General features: G+C 45.2%; 1 protein-coding gene and 1 long non-coding RNA gene across 3 annotated transcripts in view; one reads left to right on the forward strand and one right to left on the reverse strand.

Annotated features, from left to right (window-relative positions):
• LOC131184076 (guanine nucleotide-binding protein G(o) subunit alpha) overlaps positions 1 to 23,243 on the reverse strand; it is a 229,577-nt gene that overhangs the window by 152,980 nt on the left and 53,354 nt on the right. The gene's annotated exons all lie outside the window — the stretch shown is intronic.
• The window catches only part of LOC131184077 (uncharacterized), a 110,537-nt gene that overhangs the window by 52,200 nt on the left and 35,094 nt on the right, over positions 1 to 23,243 (forward strand). Inside the window, exon 2 of one of the 2 annotated variants that reach the window (XR_009151911.1) lies at positions 22,542 to 22,633. The exons of the other annotated variant lie outside the window; for it this stretch is intronic. This is a non-coding gene — a long non-coding RNA (uncharacterized LOC131184077). The remainder of the gene's footprint in view (positions 1 to 22,541; positions 22,634 to 23,243) is intronic. 2 annotated transcript variants of the gene reach the window in all.

Genomic DNA, 23,243 nt, shown 5'->3' on the forward strand with positions numbered 1-23,243 from the left:
AATATTTTGGGGAGAGCTGCTTGTCATCCATATCTCTCCAAGCACCTTGAGGTCAACGGAGCCAGTTCTGATTGTGGCGGCTTTGAGCCGAGCAGCTCCAACTGAGAGGAACATCAAAATGCCTTTTGCGCAGTTGCACGGATTGAGAAGAAGATTTGCTCCCAGTGTGGCAAAACAGCCCAGAAGAGCCCAATTCATGTGGGCACTGAATGGTTATTCATTCACTGATAGCCTTTATATAGAGGCCCATCTCACACAAGGGACTCTGGAGGGCTTAAAAGATTCAAAGCAAGCACTGTTCTGCCCCCAAAATAGCCCCCTTGGCAACCAAGGATAAAGTATTAATGATTAAACACCCACACTAGCAGAGGCATATTAATTTAATTTTGCGTCCCATCTTTGTTATTTAGACAAATAACTCAAGGAGGTCAACATATCCAACACACTTCCCTCCTCCTGTTTTCTCCACAACAACAACGCTATGAGGTGGATTGGGCTGAGAAAGAGTGGCTGGCCTAAGGTCACCCTGCCGGCTTTCATGCTTAAGGCAGGACTAGAGCTCACGGTCTCCTGGTGATTGGCCTAAAGTCACCCACTTGGCTTTTATGACTAAAGCAGGACTAGAACTCACAGTCTCCTGGTGATTGGCCCGAAGTCTCCCAACCAGCTATCATACCTAAAGTCCCCAAAGTGGGACTAAAATTCACCATCTCCTGGTGATGGAACCAAAGTCACCCAGTTGGCTTTCCTGGTTAAAGCAGGACTAGAACTCACAATCTCCTGGTAATTGACCCGAAGTCAAGCAATCAGCTTTCATGCCTAAGGCGGGACTAGAACTCACAGTCTCCACATTTCTAGCCTGGCACCTTAACCATTAGGCCAAACTGGCTCTCTGTACGGGTGAAATGCTACCGGTTCAAACGAGTTCAGCCGAACCGGTAGTGATGGCGACGGGTGGTTTGGAGAACCAGTAGTGATGTCAGCGCGGGACTCCACCCACCCGCCTTCCTCCCCTTCTACAAATGAAAGCTAATCTCCAAGCAAGTGACAAATTCAACAACACAATTAAATCAGCAGCCTGAACCATTTCTCCCTTTTATGGCTTCTTAAATACAACCAAGTGAAAGATTTATACCTTTGATGATAACTGTAAATGACTCTCTCCTAAATTAGCCTTTTTGCATAACAAATCCAAGATTTTTTTTACTGATGGATGCCAGAGATAAGGTTCCTATTTCTAAAAAGAGATGCCTTAACTTCTGAAAACACGTTATTTTTATCCATTTTGCTCCACTTCCTTATTTTACTTTGCCATGCTCCTTCAAATATAACTTTAGATTATTCTAAATTTTAAGTTCTCCAAAGCACCAGAAGGCAGGACAAGACACAATGGGCGGAAACTAATCAAGGAGAGAAGCAATCTATAACTAAGGAGAAATTTCCTGACAGTTAGAACAATTAACCAGAGGAACAACTTGCCTCCAGAAGTTGTGGATGCTCCAACATTGGAAGTTTTAAAGACGAGATTGGACAGCCATTTGTCTGGAATGGTAGAAAGTTTCCTGCTTCAATTAGGGGGTTGGACTAGAAGACCTCAAGGTCCCTTCCAACTCTTTTTTTCTGTTACTCTGCAGCCTAATAAACTCACTTTTTTTTCTAGAAACAGCCTTCATCCCCAACATTACAATTGTTCAATGAATAGGAAACAAAAATAGATTTCAAACAAATCTAAAGATACACATCAAGATGCATTTTCTACACAGGTTCTGAAAACTAATAAAACTTGTTGGGATAGATCAACCACTATCCCATAATAATTTCATGTCTATATTATTTGATAGATAAGTAATACATAATTAAATTTCATCTAGTTCTCCCATGCATCTCCCACTTTGATAAAAATTCCCCCATTTGCTATCTCATTGCTTTCTTTGATTCTGATGATACTAACATTATTACAGTACAGAAATATTATTTTCCAGTCCTTCTTCAGTAGCTCCTTATATTGGACGGAGTTCTGTTCCACCAAGGACAATTTCATGTCTGCAAAGTCCTTGACTTATCACCACAATTGGGGCCAGAATTTCCACTGCCAAGCAAGGTAGTTGTTAAGTGAATTACACCTGATTTTGCCACCTTTTTTGCCATGCTTGTTAAGTCAATTGCTGAAGTTGTTAAGTGAATCAAATGGTCATTAAGTGAACCCAGCTTCCCCCATTGACTCTACGTGTCGGAAACCAACTGAGAAAGTCACAAATGGCAATCACATGATCCTGGGAACCCTGCAACCATCTCAAATACATGTTGGTTGACAATTTTCCTATTTACTTTTGCATTTTGTATCTTACAGTATTTTATAACTCAATAAAAATGTTAAAATTCAGACAAGTGCCTGAATTTAGATCACGAGATCATAGGAATGCTGCAATAGTTGTAAGCAGTGGTGAAATTTTCCCTACCGGTTCTGTGGGCGTGGCTTGATGGTGGGGGTCCTGTGACTGAGTGGGCGTGGCCAACTTGACATCACTCATGGCCACCAGGCAACCGGGCAGCCATGGGAGGGTCCAACCAGGGGTGGGTTTTACTGGTTCGGCGGACTGATTCAAATCATCCCTACCGGTTCACCCGAACTGGTCTGAACCAGTCGAATTTTACCCTTTGTTGAAGGGAGGGCACCGGTCATTCTTTGAGAGCCATTTATCAAGCTCCAAGAAAATCAGAAGATCCAGGCAGTTTGAATAAACTTAAGCTCTTTAAAGTTTTATTGCAAACTTAAGCTGTCTATAAGAATCTGGACTACTAATGGTCAAAGCAAATTGGCAGTAGAGAAGAGTCAAAGGAATTCAAGGTGGGCTGGACACAGATATTTCGGGGTGTGAATAACAGAATAACAGAATGGGAAGGGACCTTGGAGGTCTTCTAGTCCAACCCCCTGCTTAGGCAAGACACCCTACAGCACTTCAGACAAATGGTTATCCAACATCTTCTTAAAAACTTCCAGTGTTGGAGCATCAACAACTTATGAAGGCAAGTCATTCTAATGGTTGATCGTTCTCATTGTTGGAAAATTTCTCCTTAGTTCTAGGTTGCTTATCTCCTTGATTAGTTTCCATTCATTGCTTATTTTCCTGCCTTTAGGTGCTTTGGAGAATAGCTTGACTCCCTCTTCTTTGGGGCAGCCTCTGAGATATTGGAACACTGCTATAACATCATCCCTAGTCCTTCTTTTCATTAGACAAAACATACCCAGTTCCAGCAACCGTTCTTCATATGTTTTAGCATATGTTTATATGCATAGTTCCCTAATCATCTTTATTGCTCTTCTCTGCACTCTGCACTCTGAGTCTCAATATCTTTTTTACATCGTGGCGACCAAAAGTGGATGCAGTAATCCAAGTGTGGCCTTACCAAGGCATTATAAAATGGTATTAAAACTTCACATGATCTTGATTCTATCCCTCTGTTTATGCAGCCTAGAACTGTGTTGGCTTTTTGGGCAGCTGCAGCATACTGCAGGTAGGCCTTGAGTTATGACCACAATTGAGCCCCTAATTTCTATTGTTAAGTGAGACATACGTTAAGTGAGTTTTGCCCCATTTTACGACCTTTCTTGCCACAGCTGTTAAGCGAATCCCTGCAGTTGATAAGTTGGTAACCTGGTTGTTAAGTGAATCTAGCTTCCCTGTTGACTTTGCTTGTCAGAAGGTCGCAAAAGCGGATCACACGACCCTGGGACACAGCAACCGTCGTAAGTATGAACCAGTTGCCAAGCAATTTGATCACACGATCATAGGGATGCTGCAAAGGTCCTAACTATGAAAAAGGGTCATAAGTCCCCTTTTTTCATTGCCGTTGTAAGTTTGAGCAGTCACTAAATGAACTGTTGTAAGTTGAGGGCTACCTGTATTTAAGCGATTGTCCATTTGGACTCCAAGATCACGAAGGGACTTGTGACGGATGATGCATTTGATCCTATACCACGGTAATTTTGAAACATCACTAAATGAAACGGTTGTAAGTTGAGGACTATGCATATCCCTTCTTCTTTACTCCTGTGTGTGTGTGTGTGTGTGTGTGTGTGTGTGTGTGTTCGTTCTGGAGCAAAAGACAAAAAAAGGAGTATAGAAGCATATTATTTCATTTATTTCAGGCCATTCAGCTGGAAAATGAATCACAGAAAAGTTCTCATTTGCCAGCGAGGCTGAATCCACTTTCTCTAAACTGTCTATTAAACCGACAATTGTCTAAGTACAGAATGGGGGGCGGGTTTGGATCAGAGAAGCTTCCAAGAGTAACAATTCTCCCCCAGGGGATGTTGTTGAAATGTCCCAGCCGTTTTTTTGGCAAGTTCAACGTACAAGCATTCGCTCCTGAAATAACGAGGGGGGAAAAAAAAATCAGGAACCAGGCAGAACCGGGAGATGGGCAGAAAGAGGGAAAAAGAGAAATGTTCCAACTGCCAAACTCTGCAACAACTAAGGGGCGTGCACAGTGGTGGGATTCAAGTAATTTAACAACCGGTTCTCTGCCATAATGATTTCTTCCAACAACCAGTTTGCCAAACTGCTCAGAAAGTTAACAACCGGTTCTCCCGAAGTGGTGCGAACTGGCTGAATCCCACCACTGGGCGTGCATAAGAGCACAAGCGTGCCTACCGTTCCTGTCCTATTGTTTCCTTTCATTATATCCAATTAATATAGTTATTACATACTCATACTTATATATATGCTTATATATCGTATAGTTATTTCACGCTCATGAATATATTTATATATTTATAAAAAAATAAAATAAACATATTTAAATGGTGGTACGAAAATGACTCAATGCTTCTCCATTCTATACCCCACTTATAGTTTTTCATTTTCTGCCCAGGTTTTCATTCATATTTTCAACTCAACCTCCCGGTAGATTCTGCTGTTCCTTTTCCTTAATTATTTGCTTTGGAAATTTTCCTGGCTGGGGGGGAGGGGGAAAGGGGAGGGATAAAAACCCTGGAACAATTGCAGTGAAAATATAATTGTAAGGGGACATGGTGTGCTTGAGTTATAGGGGGTGGGTAGGAGGGAATGCGGTGCAGGTAGTCCTCGGCTTATGACCGCATTGAGCCCGACAATTCTGTCCCTAAGTGAGACATGTGCTAAGCGAATTTTGCCCCATTTTATGAATGTTCTTGCCATGGTTGTTTAAGTCAGGGGTCTCCAACCTTGGCAACTTTAAGAGTTGTGGGCTTCAACTCCAGCAAAGCTGGCTGGAGAACTCTGGGAGTTGAAGTCCACAAGTCTTAAAGTTGCCAAGGTTGGAGACCCCTGGTTTAAGTGAATTACGACAGTTCCTAAGTCGGTTGTTAAGGGAATCTGGCTTCTCCATTGTCTTTGCTTGCCAGAAGGTCGCAAAAGGGGATCACATGACTCTGGGACACTGCAACGGTCATAAGTATGAACCAGTTGCCAAGCATCTGAATTCTGATCACGTGACCATGGAGACCACAGAAAGGGTGCAGAGAAGAGCAGCCAAGAGGATAAAGGGTCTGAAGGGTCTAAATTTTGGGGTGAGGTCATGGCAGTTGTCTTCCAATAGTTGAACAGCTGCCACAGAGAAGGAGGGTCAACTTGTTCTCCAAAGCACCATAGGGCTGGGTGTGGGGAAGCTTGTTAAAAAGAGATCCATCCTAGAGGTAAAGATAAATTTCCGGACAGTGAGAATAATTAATCAGACCGTTTTTCGGACTGTTTTCAGGCAGTTTTTTTGGGCCGTTTTCTGGGCCATTTTCAGCCATTTTTCAGGCCGTTTTCAGGCTGTTTTTGGCCCGGAAAAGGGCCTGTTTTGGGGGTGTTTTTTCAGGCCATTTTTCAGCTGTTTTTAGGCTGCCTTTTGGGCCATTTTCGGCTGTTTTTTAGCCCATTGTTCAGGTTGTTTTTCAGAAACCAGAACAGCTGGTGACAGCACACATGCCCACAGAGAGAGCTCTGTGTGTCACCTCTGGCAAATATGCCATAGGTTCACCATCACAGGTATAGGGTCTCCTGCTTGAGCAAGGGGTTGGACTAGAAGACCTCCAAGATCCCTTCAACTTGGTTATTCTAAGTCTGCTATTTAATGGCACATAATCAACCAGTCCAATCAAGCCTCAATTGCACACAACAAATAAGTTGCCAGGGAAGCATAAACTCCCCAAAAACCGCCTTTTTCACACTTGAAAAGGACACAAGTTTTCACCGTAAACGATGAAGGTTTGCACACCCAGGAAAAGCACTAGGTGTGATTCACTCTTTTTGTCCTGACTCTCACCACGTCAGGGTGGAAGTGGTGAAATGCAGGTGCCAGGCTTCATCTTGTGAAATGTTGGAGGAAGGAATGCGACGTTGAGAGCTGCAAGGATGTGAAGTTGGAGAAATGTATTTTGTTGATTATTCACACCCTTTCATTTTGGAAGAGCCACCCACTCATTGTGGAGCTCTGCCATGAGGTGCCCGCGGAGCCATTTCTGCTAAGAAATCCAATTAATGGAAGCTTTGAAATAAAAATCTTTCTCTTGTCTTCCATCTCATCCAAGGTTCTGCAGGCATCTGCCCCTGATCTCCACTTCAGCCTCGCTATGGGATGTGAGCAGGGGTGGGCTGCTGGGGATTCGCAGGGGTTCGGGAGAACCTCTAGCTAAGATTCTGTGCAGTTCAGAGAACCCCCAAATCTAAAGTGACCAGATTTCAGGATGGCAAAGCGGGACACCATTGACGGGGGGGCGGGGTGTGCGCATGCGCGCTGAGTCTTGCTACCTGCCTGAAGGAGGAGGAGCAGCTGCTGCTTCTCCGCTCTTCCAGGCAGGCTCGGCTCTCCTCTTGGCTCTTCTCTTCCTCTCAGGTGAAGTCAAGCGGCGTCTCTCCTCCCTCTCGCGCCCTCTTCTCTGCCACTCCCCCTTCTCCGCCTCCTCCTCTTGCGTTGCCGCCTCCCATTTTCAGAATGGGAGTGAAACAAAAAAAGTCGGGACTTTTTGGAATTGCCGCGGGACGCGGGACAAATTATTAAAAAGCGGGACTGTCCCGCCAAAAGCAGGAAGTCTGGTCACTATACCCAAATCCCACTCCTGGTTAGCCTCGCCCACCCCGCTCTCCACTCCCAGGAGTCCCCATGTGACGCATTTTGAATGCAGGTAAATGCAGGGTGCACGTGGAGGCTTGGGGAGGGCGAAAAATGGGCCTACCAGAAGTTCAGGAACCTCCAGAGGCCTGCTGGAGCCTGGGGAGGCCATTTTTGCCCTCCCAGAGGCTCAACAAAAGCCTCCAGAGCCTGAGGAGGGCAAAAACACCTCCCCCCTGACATGGTGCAGGAGGCTGACTAGGCCACGCTCACCATGGCCATGCCCACCCAGGAACCAGGCAGAGAACCCCTTGCTAAAATTTTTGAAACCCACCCCTGGATGTGAGAACCAACTTGGAAGAGAGGCCGAGGAAGAGAAGCTGCCTAGGGACTGATTAGATAAGAGGGACAGGATTCCCCAACGAGTAGAGAAAGAAAATTAGAAAGAATCTGCCCTAATGTATCAGGCAGTGAAAACAGATGGTGGGAGATTTGTACTTTCAAACAGGCAAGAGTCTGTTCACGTTGCCTTACAATAACATAGAATTAGTTCACCTTGTTGTGTTTCCTGTCTCATCTATTTCATTGTTACTTCAATCAGATGATCTGCAGATATAGTGAACTCCAGTTCCCACAATACCTGGCTATTTCAAGACAGCTGGGGGGAGCAGCTAAAGGGGGGAGTATGAAGGCGGAAAGAAACCCCAAGTTTGGGGTGTACATATTCTAAAACAGAGACAGACAGTTTACAGTGGAGGTGTCAAACTCAAGGCCTGCAGGCCGCATTCGGCCTGCCAGATCTGGCCCGTGGGGCTGCCCTGAGAATAGCAAAGGACTGGTCCACAGTGCCTCTGCCAGCAAAAATGGAGCTTGGGAGGGCTGTGCATGGCCCTCCTGGGCTCTGTTTTTGCTGGCACATGGCTGCAAGAGGATCCCCCCAGCCCTGCTTTTGCCACCACAGATGCCCCTGACACAAGTGATGTTAAGCTGGCCATGCCCACCTGGCCCTGCCAAGGTCAAACACAACCCTGATGCGGCCCTCAATGAGTTTGACACCCTTGGTCTACAGGCGATCGCAAACATGCTCAAAACTCAGAATAACAGAGTTGAAAGGGACCTTGGAGGTCACTTAGTCCAACCCCCTGTCCAAGCAGGAGACCCTATGCCATTCCAGACAAGTGCCTGTCCATTTTTTTTCTTGAAACCGACTAGTGTTGAAGCACCCACAACGTCTAAAGGCAAGTTGTTCTACTGACTGATTGTTCTAACTATCAGGAAAAATTTCCTTAGTTCTAGGTTGCTTCTCTCCTTGGTTAGTTTCCAACCATTGCTTCTTATCTTGCCTTCTGGTGTTTTATATTTCCTTCAACTCCTGAAGCGGTAAAAGAGGAAGTAAAGAAGAAGGATTTATTAGATTATTTTCATAATGAAATGGGGGGGGGGCAGGTCAATGAACAATCTGAAATACCATGAAGGGATCAAAGAGCTGAAAAGTTTTGAGGATCCCTGTTTTATTTCATGTCACTTTGGAAATGCTAAGTGAAATAGCGCTGATGAGAATACTGGACAACAATAGTACCGTAACAATAACAATCCTAACACAAAACTAGAGCAGACCAGTTCTGATGCTTTTATAAGTGACCTCAGCATTTTATTACAATTTTTATTAGACACCCTAACCTTTCGTGACCTGCAGCTCATTCCATCATATATTCAGCTATAGCTCAGGAAAGTCTATGCCCTTTAATAAAAGTCGCTAGACAGAAAAATGCCCCTTGACTTCTCCTAAAAAGTGTTATAAATGTATGGAAAACAAATAAATAAGCCAGCAGCCTATGGAATTCTGGGATTTTCAAGGTGCCAAGGTTGAGAAGCACTGATCTGACCTCTACACCAATCACCTTTCTTTTTCAGACTTGATTGATTATGATTTACAAATTAATAGAACTTAGAATAACTTGGAATTTGTTGTCACATAGAATGTACCCTAATCGGCATATATTAAAATGCAATTTCATTGCATACAGCTCTCAAAGGGTCACTGCCTCCAATATACACTACATAAACATGACAAGATAAATAAATACAAAATTATGCACATATCAATGTATATTATACAACACAGAGAAATAACACAGTCTAGTTCGGATGTATACATGTACATGGTGAGAAAAACGAATCTTGCGAGTTTACCAGACGAATGGCATAAGGGAAGAAAGCTGTTCCAGAACCTGATAGTGATAGCAATAACACTTCGCAGAGCCTTTCCAGCATTCTCTGAGCGATTTACAGAGTCAACTTCTTTCCCCCAACAATCTGGGTCCTCATTTTACCCACCTTGGAAGGATGGAAGGCTGATGATAGAAATGCTCAATCCAGCTTGTCTATGAAAGGAAAAAGAACTATATAATTTTTAAAAATTGAGTCTGCACAAGATTTGCAGAATTTTTTTCAAGTTGCCTATCCACTTCCGTTCTCGCCTTGTTTCTGAGATTACATTCCCGTGCAACTTTGAGAAGTTTTATATCAAAATATATTTTGTTCTTTATACTTTTTCCCTCTTCCCTTAAAACATTAACAAAAACCATAATGGACCGAGAATCAGCATCTCTGCTGGATAATGGACAGTCAAGGTGAAAACTAAGTTAGTCAAGTAAAAATAGCAAATGAAGGAATAATCTTTTGCTCAAAGTTCCTCAAACCCCCAAATAAATTACCCACACCTAATCCACATATCAAAGGATAAGGTCTGTAATCACAAATAGAGTTAATTAAATTAGGTCTCCCAGTGGAACTGCATGTTCACAAGAATAAACATCATAAATGACACACACACACACACACATCTTGGATATAGCCCTAGATACTTCCATACTAGGACAAGCTCCCCTATAAAATCTGCTGCTGTACCCCATTTCTCTTTGCAAAAGCAAACTCTTTGCTTTTGGGAATAAATATTTCTTCTTTCCTCACAGGAGCCTGGATTTCATTTTTATTTATTCCTGGGCAACCCCAGCTCGAATTGAAACCCCAAATTATTCTCCGGACATAACTTAATAGGTTTGCATCCATTGGAGTAGTGGTATCAAGATCAATTTCATTGAGGTCTGCAACAGAGTTGTATTTCACCTTGGGGGGGGGTGCAGGGGTGTGTGGCCAGCTTGACATCACTCATGTCAGGGCCACCTGTGGTGGCCTGAGCACTCTGCCAGCTAAAACGGGCTCCGGAGTTCCATTTTCAGCTGCGATGGCCCCTGAAACCTCTGCCAGTGAAAATGGAGCTTGTCTATCCGGCATTGCCAATCACCTGGCCCCAACCTCCCTAATGCCTCCTTGGCAGATCTCACCATCCTTTCAGCCATACCATTACTGGCCAGATGTAAAGGTGTCAAGAGGGCATGCCGTATGCCCTGGTCTGCCAAGAACCCCTTAAAAGGGGTGGCAGTGAATTGTGGGCCGTTATCCAAGACCACTACATCGGGGAGGCCATGGGTGGCAAACAGTTTCTGGAGCACCTTAATCATTGCTTCAGTAGTGGTGGGTGCCCATTAATATAATTTCCAGCCATTTAGAGTAGGCATCTACAATGAGAAGAAATGTTTGGCTGTGAAATGGCCCTGCGAAGTCGATGTGGATTCTAGACCAAGCGGATTGGGGTCATTCCCACTCCAGGGCTGGTGCCTTCGGGGGTGCCGGCCATGACTCTTGGCACGGTTGGCTCATAGCTACCCACTCCTGTGCCTCCTGGTCCATTTTGGGCCACCATACAAAGCTTCGTGCTAGGTCTTTCATCTGGACAATCCCTGGATGGCCCTCATGAAGTGCCTTTAGAATATCCTTACACAAGATGGGGGTATGATTACCCGGTGGCCCAACAGTAAACACACCCTTTGAGCAGATAGTTCATGCTGCTTTGCAATATACCGTGCAAATTCTGCACCCACCGGGCCTTTAGGCCATCCCCTCCACACCCAGTTCAAGATCGTCTTAAACATTTTTAGCTGAATGCTTGGCCACTTCGGCAGAAGACACAAGTCCAGAATCGAGGCAGTCAATAAGCAGAACTGGGTCTCTGGGTGTACGATCGTCCAAAAGTTCAGGCAGGGGGCAGCGGCTAAGGGCATCAGCATGCCCCATAGTCTTTCCAGGCTGGTGGGAAAGTTTGTAGCTGTAGGCTGAGAGGAAGAGGGCCCACCGCGTGAATCTCAGTGACATGGCCTCTTGGACGATCCCCAGCTAAAAGTGCCAACAGTGGCATGTGATCAGTCACCAGTTCAAAATACCTCCCAAATAAGTACTCATGGAACCATTCCCTGTCCAGCTGGGTGTAGTTCCTTTCCACACTAGACTAGGTCCTGGAAAAATAGGCTACCGGGCTTCAGTTCCATTCGGGAGGTGATGGCTGAGAACCGTCCCGACTCTGAAGGGAGAAGCATCACAGACCACCATGATATCTAAGTGTCATTGTACTGGATCAGGAAGCTGTCAGCAGAAAGCAGCCGCTTGACTGCCTGGAATGTAGCAGCTTCTCTATGCCCCCAAACCCACAGGGACCATTTTGCCAGAGGTTTGTGGAGGGGCTCAGCCACCGTAGCCTTTTTCTTGAGAAAAACGCTGTAGAAATTCAGCAACCCCAGGATCTTTCAGCTTTCAGCTCGGTTTGATTCTTTAGTGTGAGCGCTCTTGTATAGCTCGGATTTTACTCTTAGCTGGGTGAATGCCCTCCCCGGTGATTGTATACCCCAAAAATTCTACCTCCCTGGCTCCAATTTGGCATTTGCTCCCTTTGACATGGAGTCCCAGGGAGCGGAATTTTGTGAGCACTTCCTGTAACCAAGAGTAAAGTTGCTGTTCCGTGCTGGCAGTTATCAGCACATCATCGAAGTAAGGCACCACCCCAGGGATTTTTAATAATAGCCTTTCCATGATGCTTTGAAAGATTCCTGGGACGACGCTAACCCCAAATTGCAACTGGTGACTTTTAAACCACCCCCCATGCGTTATGATGGTTTGAGCCTCGGCAGTAGCGACATCTACCGGCAGCTGTTGATATGCCTGCGTGAGGTTTAATTTTGCAAAGATGGTTCCGGGGCCTAGGGAATGCAATAAGTGTTGGACAACTGGCACAGGGTAGGCACTTTGCTGGAGTGCTTTATTAATTGTGCACTTATAATCAACACAGATGCGCACAGACCCATCCCCTTTTATGGGTGTCCCTATGGCATGGTCAACTGCTTCGAGGATGCCTTGCTTAATTAATTTGTCGAGTTCCAAGTCAATTTTGCAAATGGAACCCTCCATGGTTTCATTCATATGGGGGCAATGCTAGGTCCAAGCTAAAAGAGATGGAGCCCACATACTTGCTGAGCTCTGGACTGAGGACATCCTGGAATTCCTGGATCAGGTCGTCTGCAGCAGCACTGGTGATGATGCCAGTGACTCCCCAGTCCAAGGGTGCTGAACCAATCGAGGCTGAGCAGGTTCAGGAGGTTACCATTGATGACCATTAGGGACAGCCTTCCTTAGAACTAGTGGTATTTAATATTGAATGCCCCACATCCCAACACAGGAATCCGGTTTCCTTGGTAGTCACTCAGTTTTAAATTTTGCCAGGTCAGCTGCTGTTTCTGGAACCTTGCCTGCCATGATATGATGGTCACTGATGCCCCTGTGCTTATCTCCATCTCGCAGGGCAACCCCTTGATTAGTATGGACATGCTTATTTTCTTATGAGTTGGTGCACTGGATTGGCTGATGCTTGTTTGGTTGGTGTCTAGGGCTCTGGTTTTGTTGTTTGCCCGCTTAGGCTTCCATGAGTCCCATTTAAACAGTTTTGGCACTTCTGGTAGGGGTGTCTGGGGTGTCTCGGTGGCTGCTGGGTAGGGGTGCCCAGCAGATTCTTGCTAAGTGCCCTTTACGGTCACATCGTCTGCAGATGGCATCCCGGTATCGGCAGGAGACTCGCGGGTGCTGACCCCCACAGCTGGCACAAGATGGTTTTTTGCTCTCGTGTTCTGGGGTTCTTCGTTTATCAGTCTGGTAGACCTCATCCTCACTTCCTTTGGATTCGGTGTCCTGGTAGTCCCCCTTATGTACAGTGGCTGTGGGTTTCACCGCCACAGGATCTGTGGCAAGTTTTTGGAGCAATTCGGCTGCGCTGTTGGAGGACTTGGAGGCCCTGGCTTTGTCCAAGGCAGCCTGGAGTATCAGGTTCGTCTTGGCAAGCAGCCTTCATTGTAAATGGAGGTCTTGTACCCCGCAGATGAGCTGGTCCAGCAATATATCATTCAAGTCCCTGAATTCACAATGGGCAGCGGCTTTTCGTAGAACTGCCATGTATAGTACTGCCATGAATGCACTGCCAAGTACTGCATTTGATGCCAAAATTCATAGCAACATACTATCTTAGATGGGGTAAGAGCACAGTGTCTCTTCAGTGTGTTCTGAAGAACTTGCCATGGTACAGAATGTACCGGGGTTGGCTCTGACAGGGATTCTGCCAGGTCAAATACCTCGTGGCCACAACGGCTAAGGAATAGTGCCCTTTTCTGGTTGTCCGACAACCCCAGAAGGTCATTCGCTTCCATGAAGCATTCGAATCGGGTCATGTAGGTGTCCCAATTTTCTTTCACCGGATTGAAGGGCGTAGGTGGGTGGAATGTAGACATCATTGCTGCTCTTTTTCCGTTCAAATTTGGCATGCCAAATGGCTGCCGTTCCACAACATCTGCCTGGATGGATGGATGTTCGTTGTCAGCTCTTTTTGCTTCAGTTCTCCTCTGCGAATCCCACCTTCATTGCCAGTGTTAGATTGAGAGAATGAGGAGACTGGAGACAGGCTTTAGACGACAGCTCTTTATTCAGTAACTATGTACAATCCAGCAGCTAACCTCTCTGACAGCCTGCCCTTATATAGGGAGCTGCCAGAAGGCTCAGCCAATCATGTTTGAGTATTCTTCCCACTCAAACAACGGACCAGATAGAAAACTATAAGAACTGTCAATATCTAACACTAAGCACCTCGCGGGCCAGATCTAAGCACTCTGCGGGCCAGTTCTATGCACCCTGTGGGCCAGTTCTAAGCATCCTGTTGGTCAGTTCTAAGCACCCCGTGGGCCAGATCTAAGCACCCCGCAGGCCAGATTTAAAGAAATCCATCCAGTTGCCTAGGGAGAGAGGCAACATGGCCTATTGTGCATGCGTGGAGGGAAAGCTCGAGAAAGAGAGCCACTTCTGCTCGTTGTTTTAAGCAATGGTTGAAAAAGTACAGACTTCAGACCCATGTTGGCACCATGCAACAGCCTTGCTCGGCGTCAAAACCTGGACTCCTCAACAAACCAGAAGTTTACAAAATCTTATAAATAGCACAGGAGAAGGCTGTGTAAACTAGCAGGAGTGAATCTAAATATTTAAAGTGTTAAACAAACGGGGCTCTAACACATTTTCAAAATCCATTATGCGTCCCACACCGTGGCCTGCGTCCGCTTGTATAAATACTGCAAAGGCAAGAGAGGGAAGCTGTTAGTTTAAGAGATTAACCGAATTGGACGGGACCTTGTAGGTCATCTAGTCCAACTTCCGCCCAAATAGGAGACCCTACACCATTTCTGACAGATGGCAGTCCAGTGTCTTCTTGAAAGAGTTGAAGCTACTTGAAGCTACCACAACTTCCAAAGGCAACTTCTGTTCCATTGGTTGATTGTTCTCTCTGTCAGAAAATTTCTTCTTATTTCCAGGTTGAATCTCTCCTTGATCAGTTTCCATCCATTATTGTCGTGTCCCACTCCTCCGCTGATGGCCGGGTCAGGGAAATCCGAATCAGGCTTGCCTCTGCAGCTCTGCCCAAAGTCCTAGCAAAGTCCTCAGAGCAGGCAGGAGACCAATAAGTGACTTCAGCAAGATAAGTTCGACTTTGCCTGACTCAGAGACTGCCAGAAAGCAGATCCTTTATATAGGCCATGGGGTGTGGTTCCATGACTCAGCACTCATTAAGGCCTGCCCCTCCCTTCCTTCTGTTGCCTCCGCCTATCCAATCTTCTGATGCGAGGGTCACTCCAATCAGCTGTTGGAAGTAAACTTTCCTCAGGCTCACATGCTGTGGAGGAGGGGGAGGGGTCTAGCTGCTCCGTTTGCCTGGGCATGGAGCCAGGGCTGGGGCCGGGGGATGCTCCCTCCTCTGCAGCCTGCTTGGGCATGGAGCCAGGGCTGGGACCGGGAGGTGCCCCCTCCTCTGCAGCTTGTCTGGGCATGGAGCCAGGACTGGGGCCGGGAGGCATACATTCCTCTGTGTTCGGGAGCAGATAAGCAGACCCCGGCTGCGGTGAGAGCGGACAAGACACAACACTTATTCTGACCTAACAGTGATACCTATTGTCATCGGGGCACTTGGTACCATGTCCACAAATTTTACAAAACACATCAAGAAATTGCAGCTTCCTGCAATAACACCAGCGGAACTGCAAAAAACTGTGCTACTCGGCACATCATATATTTTAAGAAGATACTTGGTTGATATCTAGGACGGTGGCAGCAACCTGTATCAACCTTTAGCAGTCAATGGTATTTATGATACATTTTAAAATGTTCAGTTGGCTCAGTTTCATGTTTAATGAATAAAAGAGATAATAACCATAATAATAATACTAATGTTTGTATATGATGAAATTCTTGCAACATTTACTTATACATATCAGTAATCTTTCATCCCCTAATTTCTACTTTTTTTATCTAACCATTGATAAAACAAATCCCATGTTAAAAAAATATTCTGTGTCTTCCTTATCTTTTATTATTAATGTCAATCTATCCATCTCCGCACAGTCTAATATTTTTCTAATTATACTTTCATCTGTAAGTGTATCCCCATTTTTCCAATAATGTGCAAATACAATTCTCGCTGCTATCAGCACATGTATTATTAAATATGTAATATAAAGTCCACAAGCTTTAAAGCTGTCAAGTTTGGAAACCCCTGGTTTATAGTTTAGCATCACATGGAAATCCAACTGTCGTTAAAAAAACCAACCCGCCTTAATTTGTCATGCTTTACAAGTCCAAACAAAGGAAAAATAGAGCAGACCAAACTAGAAGATGAACATTGAACTGAAGATTAGTTTCTGTTATGAAATATAGTGTCAGAACTTAAGAGTTGGATCTTTGGATCTGATGGACACTGGATCGCACCAACAGCATCTTAAAGTAAAGGTAAAGGTTCCCCTCGCACATATGTGCTAGTCATTCCCGACTCTAGGGGGCGGTGCTCATCTCCGTTTCAAAGTCAAAGAGCCAGCGCTGTCTGAAGACGTCTCCGTGGTCATGTGGCTAACATGACTCAATGCCAAAGGCGCACGGAATGCTGTTACCCTCCCACCAAAGGTGGTCCCTATTTTTCTACTTGCATTCTTTACATGCTTTCAAACTGCTAGGTTGGCAAAAGCTGGGACAAGTAACGGGAGCTCACCCCACTAGGGATTTGAACCACTGAACTGCCGACCTTTCTATCGACAAGCTCAGTGTCTTAGCCACTGAGCCACCATGTGTCCCAGCATCTTAGTTGCTCTTATTTTTGGAAGTGACACCAAGTGCCACTTTCAAAGCCAAGAGGCTGCCATAAACTTGATCGCATTCACTTGGCGCTGTTTTCCAGGAACTGATATTCAAAGGAAACCCGCTAAAATTAGATTTACATTGTATTGATCCTGGTAGGGTCTATTTTGAAGCACACATGAGTCAGGATCCAAGTCGTTTGTTAAATGAAATATTCTTTTCAAAATCCTTGATTTAGTGCAATATCTATGAGAATGCATTCAAATCTCCCTCTGTTCACATCGACTCGGATATAATGTCTCTGTAATACAATGAGAAGTATTCTGAAGTAAATTTATTAAGGGCCCGCAATCCTTAATCGGTTAACCTGAACGTATGAGTTAGCATGATGAATCAACATGGACTCTTCTCCACTTTTAAAAAAAGACACCTCCAGAATCACTTGTGAGCAGTGGTGGGATTCAAATAATTTAACAACTGGTTCTCTGCTCTAATGGCAGGCTGGGTGGTTGTGGCCATGGTGAGCATGGCCAGGCGGTGTGACAGGCACTCCCCCACCCAGAGCAAAAACAGGCCATGGGGGGCCTGCACTGTACCCCCTTGCATCCCATTTTGGGCCTAATAGGCCTCTCTGCAGCCTCCAGGGAGTGAAAATGGGGTGCGTGGGGACTCCTGGAAGGGGTGGGGTGGGGCGGGGCCAGCCAGCAGCTTAACTCCCGGTTCGCCTGACCGTCCCGAACCGGCTGAATCCCACCACTGCTTTTGAAGCTACAAACTTAATAAAGAGGACAAGAGGTGGCTTTGTGGTTTAAATTTGTCAGGCAGGGCTGAACTCCTTACTCAGAACTTGGCAAAAATAGATTTTTTTAATCCTGACTTGAGTGAAGTCATTTACAACAGAAAATCTATCTCCCTGATATGATTAGAACATTACGCCACAAAGAAGAAGGGGGGTCAAATTATTTTCCAAAGCACCTGAGGGTAGGGTAAGAAATAATGGTTGGAAACTAATCTAAGAGAGAAGCAACCTGGAATTAAGGAGAAACTTCTTAACCAATGGAACAGCTTTGCCTTCAGAAATCGTGGCTGCTCCATCGCTGGAGTTTTTTAAGAAGAGACTGGACAGTCGCTTGTCTGAAATAGTATAGGTTCTCCTGCTTGAGCAGGTGGCTGGACTAGAAGACCTCCAAGGTCCCTTCCAAATTCTATTCTATTCTATTCTATTCTATTCTATTCTATTCTATTCTATTCTATTCTATTCTATTCTATTCTATGAATCACCAAGAATGCCCACTGCCAACACTGACTCAAAGAGAGCAAGTGGACCTCTCATTTCAACCATGAGCTATAAATATTCTCCTTTATCGAAAGCTTGTTTTAAGCTTCCAGAAGGAGCCAGTTGGCATTCTTCCTTTTTCAGGAAATATATGAATGAATCCAGAAATCTCGTTTAAATCAATGAGCTCAATGGTCTTTCAAAACTGGCTACACTAAACCAATGAAAGGTGAGATCTTTAGAAAGCTGAAACTTGAAAGCAAGTCCCGTTCCGTGGTGTGTGAATTGCTTCTTGTATTAAAGCTGGCATGTGCACCCAGCTGTGCTTTTCTTGCGTTGTTTTGTGTTAGGGGCACCGCTGCCAAGTTTTAGCCTTGAACATGACTGACAGAACTTGAGCCGCTTGTTCTTCGGTAATTGGAATGATATCCCAAGAAATTTGGCAATCACTAAAGAATGCTTGAAGGGTTGGCTACCAAAGGGGTACTCAAGAACCATGACAAGCTAAATTGGCTTGTGCATTAAAATGATGTGGACCAATGATTTAGAACTTTGTGAAGATTAGTAACCAGAAACTATTGGCGATGCACTGCATGAGGAAGAGGGCGAGCCAATTATAAAATATTTTTCAGCTTCAAAGTCGACTGGATATATATTTAAGGCTCTTTCCTTCAAACATACTTTGTAGGTTTATTCTAAAACAACTTAAGGAAGAGAGAGATTGGGGGGAAAATAGAAACCATCGTCTTCTTTTAATGACCCATAATCCCTTGCGAGGTAGAGTCTGGGCAACTGAATGAAGCTGAGTATTTACTGGCCAGATGCCCTTCCTGTCGTCAATGCGGAATTATATTCAGCAGATACTGTATATTCTCAACGTGCCCAGAGAGAAAAATATCTGCCTCTGCCTAGGATTGAACTCACAATCTCCCGATTGTGAGGCAAGAGCTCCATCTCTAGGCCACCGCACCACTGGGGCAAAAATAGACATAGACTAACCAAAATCAAAAGCCCTGAGATACACAACTTGTGGCATTATTGCCAAACTATTTCAGATTAGATGCAATGGGAGGAATGTCAGAGTTGGATGACAGTCCATCTTTTGTCCATGAAGTCCAGAAGAGGATCTATGTAACAGGTTCTCCAGGTGAGCCATCGTGGCACAGTGGTTAGAATGTAGCATTGCAGGCTAATTCTGTTGATTGCCAGCAGTTCGATCCTGACCGGCTCAAAGTTAACTCAGCCTTCCATCCTTCCGAGGTCGGTAAAATGAGGACCCAGACTATTGGGGGCAATATGCTGACTCTGTAAAACCACTTAGAGAGGGCTGTAAAGCAATGTGAAGTGGTATAGAAGTCTAAGGACTATTGCTATTGCTATTGCTATTGCTATTGCTATTGCTATTGCTATTGCTATTGCTATTGCTATTGCTATTGCTATTGCTATTGCTATTGCTCTTCCTTCCGTCCTTCCTTCCTTCCTTCCTTCCTTCCTCCCTCCCTCCCTCCCTCCCTCCCTCCCTCCTATAGAGGTGCTGTGGTTAGAATACAGCATTGCAGGCAAATTCTGCCCACAGAAGGAGTTCAATCCTGACTGGCTGAAGGTTGACTCAGCCTTCCATCCTTCCAAGGTGGGTAAAATGTGGACCCAGATTGTTGGAGGCAAGAGGTTGACTCTGTAAACCACTTAGAGAGGGCTGTAATACCACTGTGAAGTGGTATATAAGTCTAAGTGCTATTGCTATTGCTATTACCTCCACGACAATATTGTGCTGTAGGTTGAATCAACAGAGTTGTTCCTTGTCCAATGTGACCAAATGTCTTGAACTAAACCAGTACTGAAAAAAGTGACTTAAAACCAATCCTCACACTTACAAGCATCATAGCATTCTCACAGTAACATGTTCAAAATTCAGGTGCTTGGCAACCGGCATATAAATATATATTCACCAATATATTTATTTACAGCATCCCAGGGTCATGTGATCACCGTTTGTGACCTTCCTGGCTGAATTCCAGCAAGTAAATGGGGGGAAGCTGAATCTGCTTAGCGACCACATGATTTACTTAACAACAACAGCGATGATTTGCCTAACAACCGTGACAAAAAAAGCTATAAAATTGGGTGCAACTCACTTAACAACCACTTTGCTTAGCAACGGAAGTTTGTTGTAAATTGAGGACTACTTATAATCTTCCAGACTGTACATTTGCTGAACACAGGCAGTCCTTGACTTAAAACAGTTCATTTAGTGACTGTTCAAAGTTACAACGGCGCTGAAAAAAGTGACTTATGACCGTTTTCACACTTACAACCACCGTTGCGGCATCCCCATGTTCATGTTATCAAAACTCAGATGCTCGGCAACTAACTCATATTTATGACGGTTTCAGTGTGTCAGGGTCACGTGCAGTGGTGGGATTCAGCCAGTCCGCACCACTTCGGGAAAACCGGTTGTTAACTTTCTGAGCAGTTTGGTGAACTGGTTGTTGGAAGAAATCATTAAAGGCAGAGAACCGGTTGTTAAATTACTTGAATCCCACCACTGGTCACGTGATACCCTTTTGCGACCTTCCAACAAGCAAAGTCAACCAGGAAGCTGGATTCACAACTGTGTGACTAACTTAACAAATGCAGTGATTCGCTTAACAATGGTGGCAAAAAAGGTCATAAAATGGGGCACAATTCATTTAACAAATGTTTTACTTAAATTTGGGATTAAAATTGTGGTCCTAACCTTTATGGACCATATAGGATCTTTTCCCCAAAGAATATCCATTTCAAGACGTTGTTTCACTAAAATATATTTAGAGAGGTGAATGTTGAGAGCCGGTAGGCTGTCCAAGGTTTCTTTTGTGAGATCGTTTCAATCAGTGCAAGGCATAGTTTAAGAATGGAAGATCCAGGCAGAACCGGGAGGGGGCAGAAATAAATCCAGATGAAACTGCAGGGAAATTAATATCATCCATTGGCCCAAGAGGACACAGAACGATCCATCAAGAAAACTGGGAGCTGCTTTGGCACAACTCCAGCCCAATATGAGATGCATTCCCTCGATAATGGTTGGAGACTCATCAGGAGGAACTGCAGCCATCAGCTAATCTTGCAGAAACCTCTTCCTGCGAGCTTCTTCTGCGCGCTGTGCAGAGACGCGTGGAGTCATTCGATGGTCCAAACACATTTTTGCACGTAAAAAGCTCACCCAAGATTTGATGTTGTCGGATAGAACACTCATGCTGCACATCAGCTAAGCACTCATCTGCTAAGCATGCTATGCACCCACCCAATTGTAAAGGTTGACTTCTTTATGATCAAATAAAGCCAAGCTTCAGCCCATAAGCCCCCTGCTTATGTAGGCCACACATGGAAAAAAATGTAAGAATCCTTTCTTTTCTTCCTTTCTTCCTTTCTTCCTTTCTTCCTCCCTCCCTTCCTCCCTCCCTCCCTCCTTCCTTCCTTCCTTCCTTCCTTCCTTCCTTCCTTCCTTCCTTCCTTCCTTCCTTCCTTCCTTTCCTCCCTCCCTATTTCCCTCCCTCCCTCCCTCTGGTGCTCTGGACAATAATTTGACCCCTTCCTTGTTGTGGCAGCCTCTCAAATACCCTTAACCAGTGGTGGGATTCAAATAATTTAACAACTGGTTCTCTGCCCTAATGATTTCTTCCAACAACCAATTTGCCAAACTGCTCAGAAAGTTAACAACCGGTTCTCCCGAAGGGGTGCGACCTGGCTGAATCCCACCACTGCCCTTAACCATCTTAATGGCACTTCTTGGCCCTTTCCCCAAAGTCTCAAATCTTTTTTGTAATGTGGTGACCAAAACAGGATGAAGTATTCCAGGTGTGGTCTTACTAAGGATTTTTAAAGCAGCACTAATACTTCGTAAGATTTTGATTCTTTGCCTCAGAATAGACTCTTCCCACCCTCCCAAAGCCCGGGAGAAGGTGGGATGGGAGAACGAAGATGGTGGGGCTGGCTGCATCAGAAGAAATTGGCTGCTGGTTCTTGCCATGTTACCTTTATTGTTTTCATGGTCCTTTGTTTTTGTACCAAAGTCTCAACATCTTTTTTGTAACTGGGTGCAGTCTTCCAGGGGTGGCCTTACATCCAGGGGTGGGCTGCTGGGGGTTCGTAGGGGTTTGGGAGAATCTCTAGCTAAGATTCTGTGCAGTTCGGAAAACCCACAAATCCCATTCCTGCCTGGCCCCACCCACTCCGCCCTGCCACTCCCAGGAGTCCTCATGTGGCCCATTTTGGATGCAGGTAAGTGCAGGGCACACACGGAGGCTCGGGGAGGTCAAAAAATGGCTGGAAACGAGCCCATTTCTGGCCTCCGGTGGGCTTCTGGAGCCTGGGGAGGCAGTTTTTGCCTTCCCGGAGGCTCGAGAAAAGTATCCGGAGCCCCTACCATGCTGCAGGAGGCCATACCCACCATGGCCACGCCCACCCAGCAACTGGGCAGAGAGCCCCTTGGTAGAATTTTTGAAGCCCACCCCTGCTTACATCAGACAATGAACTGGCCTTGATTGATCTCCTTTCCTGCCTGGCAACTCAAAGTAGTTTCTCTGTTGCATCTAATGAGAGGGTCAGCCCTAAGTGACCCATATGCTGTACCCCCGTGTGAGGTTTCCACTCATTTTTCTAGGTCGGTTTATGTAATTAATGGAGCATTCCTTCCGTGTCATTGACCTGCCAACTGAGGCATCGCAGGAGACTGACTGTGCCACCAGGACAATTGTGAGTTTATCCCACACACTCGTTTGAATCTAGAAAGCCATTCAGACAAGCACAGCCCAGGAACCCTTCTGGATTAACATATGCATTACAGCCCTTGCTTTTTAAGAGTGCAGATCCTGTTTATTCTCTCCGGCTGCCTTTCCTCTGGCCGCGGATGGATGGAAGCCAGGCAGCTCTTTATGACAGCCAAAGAGAACTTGACAAGTGACCCTAATACAGAGGTCTTCAAACTTGGCAGCTTTGCTGGCTGGAGAATTCTGGGAGTTGAAGTCCACAAATCTTAAAGCTGCCAAGTTTGAAGATCTCTGCCCTAATAGAACTGTACATTCTTGATTCATTTCTTGAAAGGGAAACTAACAGTCAAGTGGGCCATATGCTTGGTTTTGCTGTCTTTGAAATGGGCACAAGAGATACGAAAGGTTGCGATCTCAACAGGGTCTACTTGGAAGCTGGGCAACCATTCCTGGAATGTTCTTTTCTCCATCTTCTCCCAAACACCTAATCTAATTTGTTCCCTAGTTTCTAGTTCCTTGCCTGGGCATGTTACCTTCCTTCTCTTATCATCTTTTAGGATATTTTTGCAAAAAGCAAAGAAAAGGGATTTTTTTCC

This window comes from Ahaetulla prasina, chromosome 12, assembly GCF_028640845.1.
Source record: "Ahaetulla prasina isolate Xishuangbanna chromosome 12, ASM2864084v1, whole genome shotgun sequence".
Lineage (NCBI taxonomy): Eukaryota > Metazoa > Chordata > Lepidosauria > Squamata > Colubridae > Ahaetulla > Ahaetulla prasina.